The 11,266-nt window shown below is 36.3% G+C and overlaps 1 non-coding gene across 1 annotated transcript; it reads left to right on the top strand.

The window, feature by feature from the left end:
* Positions 1-2,171: 2,171 nt before the first annotated feature.
* LOC148094489 (U6 spliceosomal RNA) lies at positions 2,172-2,274 on the top strand. The gene has a single exon (XR_015716367.1). It is a non-coding gene; the product is annotated as a U6 spliceosomal RNA (small nuclear RNA).
* The last annotated feature ends 8,992 nt before the right edge of the window (positions 2,275-11,266 follow it).

The raw sequence follows: 11,266 nt of genomic DNA, 5'->3' as shown, positions 1-11,266 counted from the left end.
AATAAATAAGGACCTATCAATAATAATCTTAGGTCTTTAAGTGAGAGATCAATGGCAATACAGTCATTGTCGGGGACTTTAACACCCCACTGACTTCACTGGATAGGTCTTCCAGACAAAAAGTAAACACAGAAACAGTGACTCTAAATGGCACACTAGAACAGATGGGTTTAATTGACATTCACAGAACATTTCACCCCAAAGCTGCAGAATATACATTCTTCTCAAGTGCACATGGGTCATTCTCAAAGATAGATCACATGTTAGGATGCAAAACAAGTCTCTACAAGTTCAAGAAGACTGAAATCATATCAAGCATCTTGGAACACAGTGGCATGAAATTAGAAATCAACTACAGTAAAAATATTCAAAAATATTCACATACCTGGAGGCTAAATAGTATGTTTTTAAACAATGAATGGGTTACCAACAGGATCAAGAAAGAAATCAAAAACTTCCTGGAAGCAAATGAAAATGAACACACAAAACCCCGAAATCTATGGGAAACAGCGAAAGTAGTTCTGAGAGGGATGTTCATAGCACTACAAGTCTACCTCAAAAAGCAAGAAAAATTTTTAGTTAACTATCTAACCCTACCATTTTAAGAATTAGAAAGCTCCCCTGTGAAGCCATCTGGACCAGAGCTTTTGTTTGCTGGGGATTTTTTATTACTGCTTCCATTTTGTCAGTTGCTATTGGCCTATTCAGGTTTTCTGATTCTTCCTGACTCAATTTTACAGGATCTCACTCCTATGAGGAATCTAATAAACAAAACAGACTGAGGAACAAAACAGATCCAGAGACATAGAAGCATGGAACAGACAGATGAATCTCAGCGGGAAGGCCGGGGGTGGGGGAGTGGGAGGGGAGAGATTAACCAAAGAACTTATATGCATATGTGCATAACCCAGGGACACAGACGACAGTGTGTGTGCGGAAAGCTTTGGGGGAAAGATTCAAGGTGGAGGGGATCAATGGGGGGAAAAAGGGGGATATCTGTAATACTTTCAATAAAGATAAATTTTTCAAAAAAAGAAGAGGTTAAAAGCCCTCTAGTCTTGAATATGAATTGAAAGTATCAATCTAAACTTAGATAAGGGGAGTCATTAATATAAAAGAGAAAAATAAAACAGAATCAGGGTAGAAAACAAAGGAAGGATTTCTATTTTTAAAGAGGATGACTTAGGAAGATGACTCTTGAAAAGAGACTGAACAGTGTGAGGGTGTGAGCTCATCGTACCTGGGGACAGAGCAGTCTCACAGAGAGCCGCAGGTGAAACCATCCTGAAGCACAATGCCTTTGTCTTTAAGTCCCATTTCCCTTTGGCCTACTAGCAAATTGTTTCAAAAATTTTTAAATTGTGCTGTATTATTAAATGAAGACCTCAAATCCAAAAATATAAAAGTTTAGAAATAGACATGTTAACAGGAAAAAAGATTCACTAGAATGTAGTTTGCCAGACACATAGAAAAACCTTTTCAAAGACTAATGGAAATGCACCCTTTTCCTTCTTTTGCGTCCCCTACTCCAGACGGATAGTCTAACAGGGAACCTAGTCTTTGTTTTCCCTTGGAGGACAGCAGCTATTAAGGGAGATAATGTGAAACAAATGTAATAGCGGACTCGAAAACTAGGGTCCCCCCTTGCCACCTATCATTTTTATGACCTTGGGCAGAAAGCCTAAACTCCCTGCACCATCTATCTACCACTGAAAATAGTAACAGTTACCTCACAGAGCTCTTGTAAGTACTACATGAAATACCACATATAGAGAACTTAGAATGGCTTATGTGAGACTGCAATAAACATTACTTACTATTACTGTAGTTAATACCAGTTATACCAATGTGATGAGTCAGAAGATGTAAGATCATGTGCGAGCTCCAAAATGTACCAGTCTCATTCCTCAGCCGAGTTCCGCAACCTTGCTGAAACTCCTTCCTTCACTTATAAAATAGAGATAACAATTACATCCTAAAACTAATATGAAGATTCATTAAAGTTTATTTGAATCTAGATATTTATCTATGTATATATTCTCTTAAATATTTCCAAAACAAATATTAAATACACACAATATGCATTATAGAAATAAATACTAAGCTATCCCCCTATGTACTGAAAAAAATACTAGATGGTAATTTTCTGCCACAAAATTTAAATGCCAAGAGTGCCTGAGTTCATAGTGCAAGGAAAATTGGAACAAGTTGGTGAAGATTAGCATGGCCCAGCACAAGGATGACACACAAATTCATCAAGTGTTTCCTGTTTCGAAAACTCATTGAACTGTATAATTACGATGGCAAAATTTCATTTTGTGTAAATTATGTCTCAACAAACCTGTTTTAAAAACTTAAGTTACTAGAAACTGATAAAAACTTTCTTTTTTGTTGACTTGCCAGACTAATGATTTTCCCCTAGGTCTGTTACCTACTCCCCCAAATTTTTACAGTTTCTCGAGGATGCTGTACATGTAATAGTAGGCATAGTTTCTTCATTAAGACGCCACTGTGGGCAGCTAATGTAGTGAAGATCTGTGTCTAACCCAATGAGCAGTCTTCCGTTATACATATATGAGTACTACAGATGCAATTTTCAGTGGCTGCTTGACTGAGCATGTGCAGGAAGAGATAGATGGACATCTTCCCTTCCTATCACCTCCTTGAGCTTCACATAAAGACAAAATCCAGATTCCACCTACCATCTTCCTTGTTAGTGTAAGGAAGTAAAAATAACAATTTATACTTTAAAGTTCAGCAAGTTAAAATTATTCCCCACATTTTAAAGCTTACTACTATCATTTGAAAAATAAATAAGCAGCTGAGCACATTTTCACAAAGAGATTAAGTATAGAAGCCTCAGACAAATATTTTGAATTTAGCAAAGACAACCCTGGCCAGTGTGGCTTAGTTGGTTGGGGACTGTCCTATACACCATGAGGTTGCCAGTTCAATTCCTGGTCAAGGGCACATGCCAGGATTTCGGGCCTGATCCCCAGTAGGGGGCATGCAAGAGGCAGCTGGTGGATGTTGAGCTCTCACATAATGTTTCTCTCTCTCTCTTTCTCCCTTCCTCTCTCTCTAAAAATCAATAAACTGTTCTTTTAAAAATAAATAAATAAATAAATAATGAACTTAGCAAAGATAGTTCTCATTCTGCACAATATTTCAGTTACTCTGGTTTAATTAAATACCACCAGCCTCCAACAATACCACTCGGTTTTCAGTTACCAGTTATTAACTGTGAATAACTGCATTAAAAAAACAGCCTGTTACTATCTCTTCCACCTACAGATCACTACATAAATAACAGGGGCACATCACGATCAGTGACAAATCATGCCGTTTCTTTCAAAATCTTCCTGTGATTGGTCACTGTATATCTGTTACTCATGCATGTAGTTTAGCCTCCATCTCCCAGTGTTTCAGAGATACTACAGACAAAATCATCTAACTTTTAAAGCACTACGCCAGTGGGTAAAACTCCAAATCACTCTAACTTTCTTGGGTACTTGAATGAAAATGTGAAACTTGCTTTTGCCACCAAATACAACATCATCAATCCAGCCACTGGACCAATGTTGTATTTCAACTTTTAAAGCCTATTTTCCTAGATGGACTTTCAGACAAGCTATTGATGTTACAACTGGAGAGCGCGTCATTTCTTCAGCCTGTAGGAAGAAATATGACATAAAGCATGCAACTGAGAACATTCAACCATCATGGAGGGGAGGAAAATGTGTGCAATATGGTAGAAACTTTTAGCTCACTGTGCAAATAACTTTGCAGGATTTAGATTGTACATAAATGGAGTTTTTCATGAAATAGCTCACGATGAAAATGCTCACACTGGCTGCTAACAGAGGGACTCTACATATACAACTAGAGAAGCTTAGTGAAGGTGAACTTACTGGCACAGATGAGGAGAGCGCTTGTGACGAAAATGATAAAATGTTCCAGAGGAAGCAACACTGCAAAAAAACTCTTTAAAGAACCTCAGAGATATTTTATGACACTGAACATGCAAAGAGTATTATATTAGAAGCTGATTCAAACTTAGAAATAAAAGCATAAAATTTACCAAGCCATAGGAAAAATGTTCAGTGTATACCATGTTATCCAACAAAAAGAAGGCAAGCACTCTTCAAACTGTTCTTGATACGATTAAACAAAACACTTTCATTTTCTATTTTTCTAACTTTTAAATACAGTGTGCTAAATAACCTTAGTTTGAATATTCTGTCCATATCTCTCTATATTTATAATCAATTAAGTTGATATTTTTGTAAAAACAATTAAAGGCTCTGAAATAATCATAATGTTTCCCATTAATTATTAGGATCACTTTCACAGTTTCAGCTTGTACAATCATTTTTTATGGCTCTGCACTGTTGTGCAAAGTGAGGCCCACCTGTATATCTTTCAAGTGCATAATACTCAGAAGCAGATATTTGTATACATAATTAATAGCATCTACACAAAGCTGGTTGATGTGTTGTCAAGTTATTAGAGCATTTTGCATAATTTTGGAAGCCTAGGAAAATAACTAATAGGAAGTTATTAACTAACATGGAAATGGGTTCCTCTGCTGAAGGGACTCTTGGTCTTTGTTCTGAATTTCACCAAACAGGGTTAATTAAAGAAGGTCTCCCAGATTTCACCACCTCGCCTTGGATACTCACTTTGTGCTCCCTGCCACACAGGAGACTTAATAGGGCCTTGCATTTTTTTCTTTCCTATCAGAGGTTCTAATTTAGCTCTATAACATGTTAGTGTGAATTAATACTGTTTCTAAAGACTATTTACCTGACAGATTTATTACCATTCAGTGTATTGAGAACAATCCTCTTTATGAATATTTCATATTTTCTTTGATATTTAAATTCTAAAATGTCCTTCTGGTAAAATTCGTGAGTAGATAGGTTCCTACTACATAGGAACATAAAAGTTGAGGTTAGCAAAGTTGAAACCAAATCAGTAGGCTCAAAGCAGGGCCTGATTATTCAGAAGCTGTAGGTGAACAACTGTTACTAACATAAACCAGTTAGAATAATCAAAAGTGAAAAATATTTATTACTGCTGTGTGTGTCTGTGTGTGTGCACACATGTATATGAATGTGTGAGTGTGTTTGGGGAGTACGGTTTCAAACAATTGATTATATAACTGACTTAATCAGTGTTTATGTTTATTGTGTTGATCCTTGATCTGTTTTATGAGAAAGTATCCGAGAATTGATTGAAAATCATTTCCTTTGGTGATGCTGGGAGAAGTGCATAAAAGTAAAAAAATCCAGGTACAAGTGAATTTTCTCTATAACAAAAAATTAAAGAGATACATATGTTCTTAAGCAAGCATCTTACAGGTGACCTAAGTTGATTTAATTTATTGGTTCTTATATTTCCAAACTCAGTGCTCTCATAAATATTCTTGGCTTAAAATTTAAACTCAAGATGAAGGAAAATTATTTTTATTGTGCATCTATTTATATCCGGTCAACATCCAAAAGGAGCTGAGACAAATGTTTTTAAGTTTATCTTTGTATTTAAACCGATGTTTAAATGAACCCATTTGAACCAACTAGAACCAAGTTCAAATAAATATTTGTCACTAATAAGGTAACAAGGAATCGAAAAATATCTTTCATTACCACTATAATTAAATTAAATGATTAAACTCCTGATTATGAGATTTTGTATACACCAGAACCACTAGCAGTACAGCAGATATACTGAATGAGAATCTCTAGAAATAGAGTCTGGGCACATGTGTATTTTAACAAAGTTCCACAGAGTTGATCTGAAGCTTCCCAAAAGACACTGTGCAGGGTGAAAATGTAAGTGACATAGGCTCAACTTCAAGAAGTTTAGAAATTTGCTGAAGAAATATATTTAAAAATATAAAAAGATTAAATAAGACCATATACATGTGCTATAGTCAGTCACTCAATAAGAGATTAATTTTAAAGCTATTCAAAAAGAACACTTGATAAAAAATTTTTTATAATAACTTGTTTTTGATAACTTTTTTCTGATTATAAAAATATGGGCATTATTTAAATGTGTAAATGAATTAAAATAAATCAATAAACAAATAGCACTGGAAATAAGGTGTGTTAATGCACTTTCCTCCAGTTCAGTGTTTCCATAAATACATATGTGGTGGGTTAGTTTGTTTGAAAAATGTTTCTCCCTTAACATTACAGCATCTTATCAAGAAAATGTCCCTTGTCATTAATTAGTCTTCAAAAACATTGTAGAAACTGAGCTTCTCTATCACATGGAAGTATTGATTAATCAAACAGTTTCGTAGTTATTCATTTATATTTCTAAGTTTTGGTGTTTTAAATAATACTGTGATGAATCTTTTTTCATGAATATTTGTACATATATGATTATTTTTCTCATAATGTTTTTTGAATGGAATTGAATCAAAGAAATAAAAAATCAAGGCACTCACTATACGCTGCCAAACTGCCTTTTAAATATTTTGCCAATCTGTGCTCCCATTAGCAGCATTTGAGAATGCCAACACTGATTATTACCTTTTTATATCAGTGGCAATTTGGGGGAAAAGGGAATGGTATTTGATTGATGCTTTAGTTTGGATTTCTTTTCTTACTGATGAGGCTTAAACTTTTTCTCAAAAATTCTTTAGCTAAAAATATTCTTATATTCACTCGCAAGAGTAAATTTAAGGGAAAACATTAAAGAAAACTATCAGGGTCATAAAGTGTTTCAGTTTGGCAAAGCTTAGAACACAGCTGATCTGCATAGATTGGTTTTTCTGAATTAAAATCAAATAGAACATAAAATTTTAGGTCATGTGTTTGGTATTTGGCAGGTTAGAAGAAATTTACACATAAATTTTCCTAAAACATTAAAAGTCTCTTTAATTGGCTAAAAAAGACATCTCGGGATTATAAAATTTATGTGACACCTAGAACAGAACATTTTAATTAGTCAAGCCTAAGTGACACAGAAACATATGGAACTGGCAGTAATCTGGTTGCAGAATGATTGAGCAGTTGTGGGTGAAACAAGTTAAAGGGGATAATCAACATTAATGTTAATTTTTTTTTAGCATTAATGACTTCTCAGTTCAAAGCTTCACAGCTTCCAGGTGTCCATCCAGATGCCACACATGAAAATGGCCCTTCGATGCACACTGAGTCGCTCATGCAGGGCACAGAATAGCAACCAGCATGGAAATGATTCTCCAAATGAAGGCACTGATGGGACTTGCTTCCCATTTCCACATCTTTGACACTCATAAGGATGAGCCTCAGCTCCAACCTCAGAATTTTTAAAATCTGAAAACCCATTCAGTATGATAAAGTCTTTTGCACTTGTATTTCACAATCTTCTTCAAACCTACAAATCCTGTATAGACTGCAACGCTAATGCAGCACATTACACACACACACACACACACACACACACAATCACACATGCTGTAAAGCAAATCACACCTCCTCGCCACTGAAAACTGTAAACATGAAGAACCTTATACTAAGCTGATTGGGTTTTAGTTCTGTCCTCAATAGATTAGAATTGAAAATAGGAATTCCAATGTAGGTCAAAACGGAAGAATTTGAGTTGATGGCTTGAACAACCTCACTGTACAAACATTAGAGTCCTCCCGTTAGCATAAGACAGAGGTAGGCATGTAACCATGTAGCAGGTATTTCAAAGAGCAGACATTTTCAATTTTGAAGTCCAATTAATCAATTTTTACTGCATACTGCAAAATATTTAAAAGACTATTTGGCAGCACATGGTGAGCACCTTAATATTTTTCACTTCTTTGACTCAATCCCACTCAAAAATATTATGAGGAAATAATCAGATATGTACAACTATTCATGAAAAAATATTTATTCCACTGCATATTTGACCTCAAATGAGATAACTGATCATAGGAAAGAAATTTCAAAATTAGCAGCTACATTAAGCAGAATTGTTCTAATGCTTTTGAACTTAAAGGTGTCAACTAAGAGAGTATACTTTTGTCTAAATATTTTAGAAATGGCCTATTTATGGACAAATTCTAAGTGAATGAGTAACAAACGGTAACTACCGAAGAAAAACTCCGAAAAAAATAGAGAAAAATTTGAGACTAAAAATATGTGTACTAAGAAGCTTTTCAAACACTTATGCTGCCACTGTCAAATTCCTGGGCTTATTCATAGCCAATTCTGACAGAGCTGTTCATAAAATGTTTGAGAAACATTGGATGGTATCATTCTTACTTACACTACTTAACTTTCTGCACTAGAAATTTGAGTTGGCTTATGCAGCTCACTCAGCTTTGTTCCCTATTTCTTACAATAAAAAACCTTAATCCTCTGACATCACTCTGTTCAATTTATGCTCCAATCAGAATGGGTTACATGCCTTTCAGTGACCCTTTCTCATCCCTTAAGACCCAAATGTCCACAGCTAGCCCTTCACTGTGACGGCCTCCCCCTGCCCCGTTCACTGTGCTCAGACTGTGCCTTCTCTCTTATCAAACCGGGCCCTGCCTCGGGCCCGGGCCTGCCTCGCGCTTCCTCTCCTTCTGCCCAGAACCCTCTTCCATTTCACCTTCACAGGGGACTGAGTTTCATTCAGCTTCAGCCCCTTAGAAAAGACATGCTCGGCCCTTCTCTCTAAAGCGCTCCTTTCCCCACTCCACGCTAACCTTCCATTATCCAACCACTGCCGTACGTTTTCCTGTGGTATTTATAACTCTGTCAAATTATCACTTTACTGGGGCCCCTGGTTATTCCATATTGGATTTTATTAATATTCCCACTTAGGTAAGAACAGTGACTTTTGCGAGGCCTTTAACCCGTTACTTCATTGCAGGTGACACCAAAACCTCCTTTTATGACCCCACGGAATACGTGCCAGATGAATGTAAGAACAGGGTCACGTAGCAGAAAAGAGTTTTCAAAGTGCACTGTGTGTCCTGGACTCTACAAAGCGAAGGCAAATATGCCTGTTATCAAGAACCTGCATCCTCTGAGTTATTACCCAAAAGAAGCAAAAGAAAAGAGTGCTACCAAGGAACCACGGCGCACTGGAAGGACAGAAAGCAGTTCACAGAGCAGGGAGGGGCCTGGGCTAGGGAACCACCGAGACACTGCTTTGGGCCAAGAGATGGGGGGCAAAACTGCAGGAGCGGGGAGCATCCAGGCAGAGGCGGGGTGCGGCGGCCCCGAGGAGGGAGGGAGGAAGGGAGGCCTGAGGGATGGAAACCGAAGAAGAGGTTGGGGGGGGGGGCGGTTGAAACGAGTCGGCCTCATGATTGTTGCAAATAAAATATCACGCCCAACACTTAATAAACGACTGTGACTGCTGAGAGGCACAGTGTCCATGTTAAAACATTGTTCTTACATTATTTGATCACATAGTTATTTTCTAAATCATAAAAGGAATCAAGGTAATTTGAAGCCAATATTGAGTTTACTCTATTTTTGTGTGAATTTGCTTTCTTTTTTATAATATTACATATACTCTATTATGGCATAAAGATTCTCTTAAGTCAGTTATTTATGCCATCATATTTTCCTGAAAAGGTTCCACAGGGCAAACTAACTATATTCAAATGTGAGTGTATGCATTTTATCTCAAAGACCACAGCCATCCACAACTGGATTAGCCTCTTTGGGGCACTTCAATTAGTCAAACTTGCAGCCACTAGGACTTAAAGAGTCGCAGTAGGAAATAGCCAGCAACCAGTGAGCTCCTTTGCAAATCCACTGAACTTAAAAGAGCTGGCCAAAGGCTCATCTGTTATCACATTTGTCCTCACAGTCACACATAGCATGCTGTCCCTATTAAACCTTGAGGGACCCTGAGATATGGAAAGTTAAATGGCCTTCTTCAGTCGTGGGGTAATTCACCAGTGATGCTGACCTAGATGCTGCAGTCCTGCCTCTTAAACTGGTGGCTTTTGGACATGCCTATGCTTTGTGACTATAGTATCAGCATGTTTCATTTACTGCTGAGAACACATTGTTTTTGTTAAAATTCAACTGTAGGTGAAAAACACATTTAAAGAAAAAATTTACAAGATCCTTTTCCTTATGATACACTTGCTCTTATGAGAAAAGTATGCTTATTAAGACCAAAATGTTAGAAACATTAAAATTGAGAGTGTCATATAATGCTAAATAGTTTTTATACATTTGACCATCAGATCAAAATAAAATCTTTTAAATTCAAAGATTATTTTTAACAGCATATAATGATTAATGTGCAGTCATGTTAATGTGTACAGTAGCATACTGTACATATTTAAAGTCTACAGTTTGATCAATTTGACATGTGTACACACCAGTGAATTCATCACTATAATCAAGGAAATTAATATATCCACCACCCTAAAAAGTTTCCTGCACCCTTTCTTATCCGCCTTCCTGTCATTTTTGACCCCATTCCCATTCCCAGCCGACCTCAACCTACTTTATGCCATGACAGATGAATTTGCATTTTATAAAATTTTATGTAAATGCAATAATGCCTAGCATGTGCTCCTTTGTCTGTTTTTTTATTCTGAAAACTTATTTTGAGATTCATCCATATAGTTGCATGTGTCAGTAACTCATCTTTTTATTGCTGTTTCCAATTGTATGGAAATACCACTTTTTCAGCCTTCCTTTGTTGATAGACATTGGGTCGCTTCTAGATTTTTGTCTATTACAAGTAGAGTTTCCATGAATAGTCACATATGTGTATTTGGATAAACATACTGTCTTCACTTTCCTAAAGTGAATATCTAGAGTTGGCATGACTGGAACATAAGATAGGTACATGTATAACTTTCAGAAAGTGCCAAGGTAGCTGGATCTCCATCATTGGGACTCAAACTCCTATATTTAGTGATAGGCCCAATTATGTGCAGGCCATTATAAAATTGTTAGCTTTTACTTTGAAAAAGAAAGAAATTCATTGTGTAGTTTTTAGAAGAAAAGTACATTATCTGCCTATGTTTTAAACATTCATTCTACAGCTCTGGAGAGGATAAGCTACGGAGTGAAGTGATACATATATAGGAGTGGGCAAAAGTCGGTTAAATTACAAATCAATAACAATAATCAATAAGAAGACAAATAATATAAATAAATAATACAACAATTAATAATACAAGAATAAACTCTGTGTTTCACATACTCATTACTGTAAACTTACTTTTGCCCACCTCTGTATGGACACATAAATAGGGAGGTTACTATCATAATCTAGGTGCGAGATGATGGGTCTTGCACTAGGGTGGTAGCAA

The sequence above is a fragment of the Miniopterus natalensis genome, chromosome 1, assembly GCF_054644295.1.
Source record: "Miniopterus natalensis isolate mMinNat1 chromosome 1, mMinNat1.hap1, whole genome shotgun sequence".
Classification (NCBI taxonomy): Eukaryota; Metazoa; Chordata; class Mammalia; order Chiroptera; family Miniopteridae; genus Miniopterus; species Miniopterus natalensis.
This window is presented reverse-complemented; position numbering and strand designations above follow the sequence as displayed.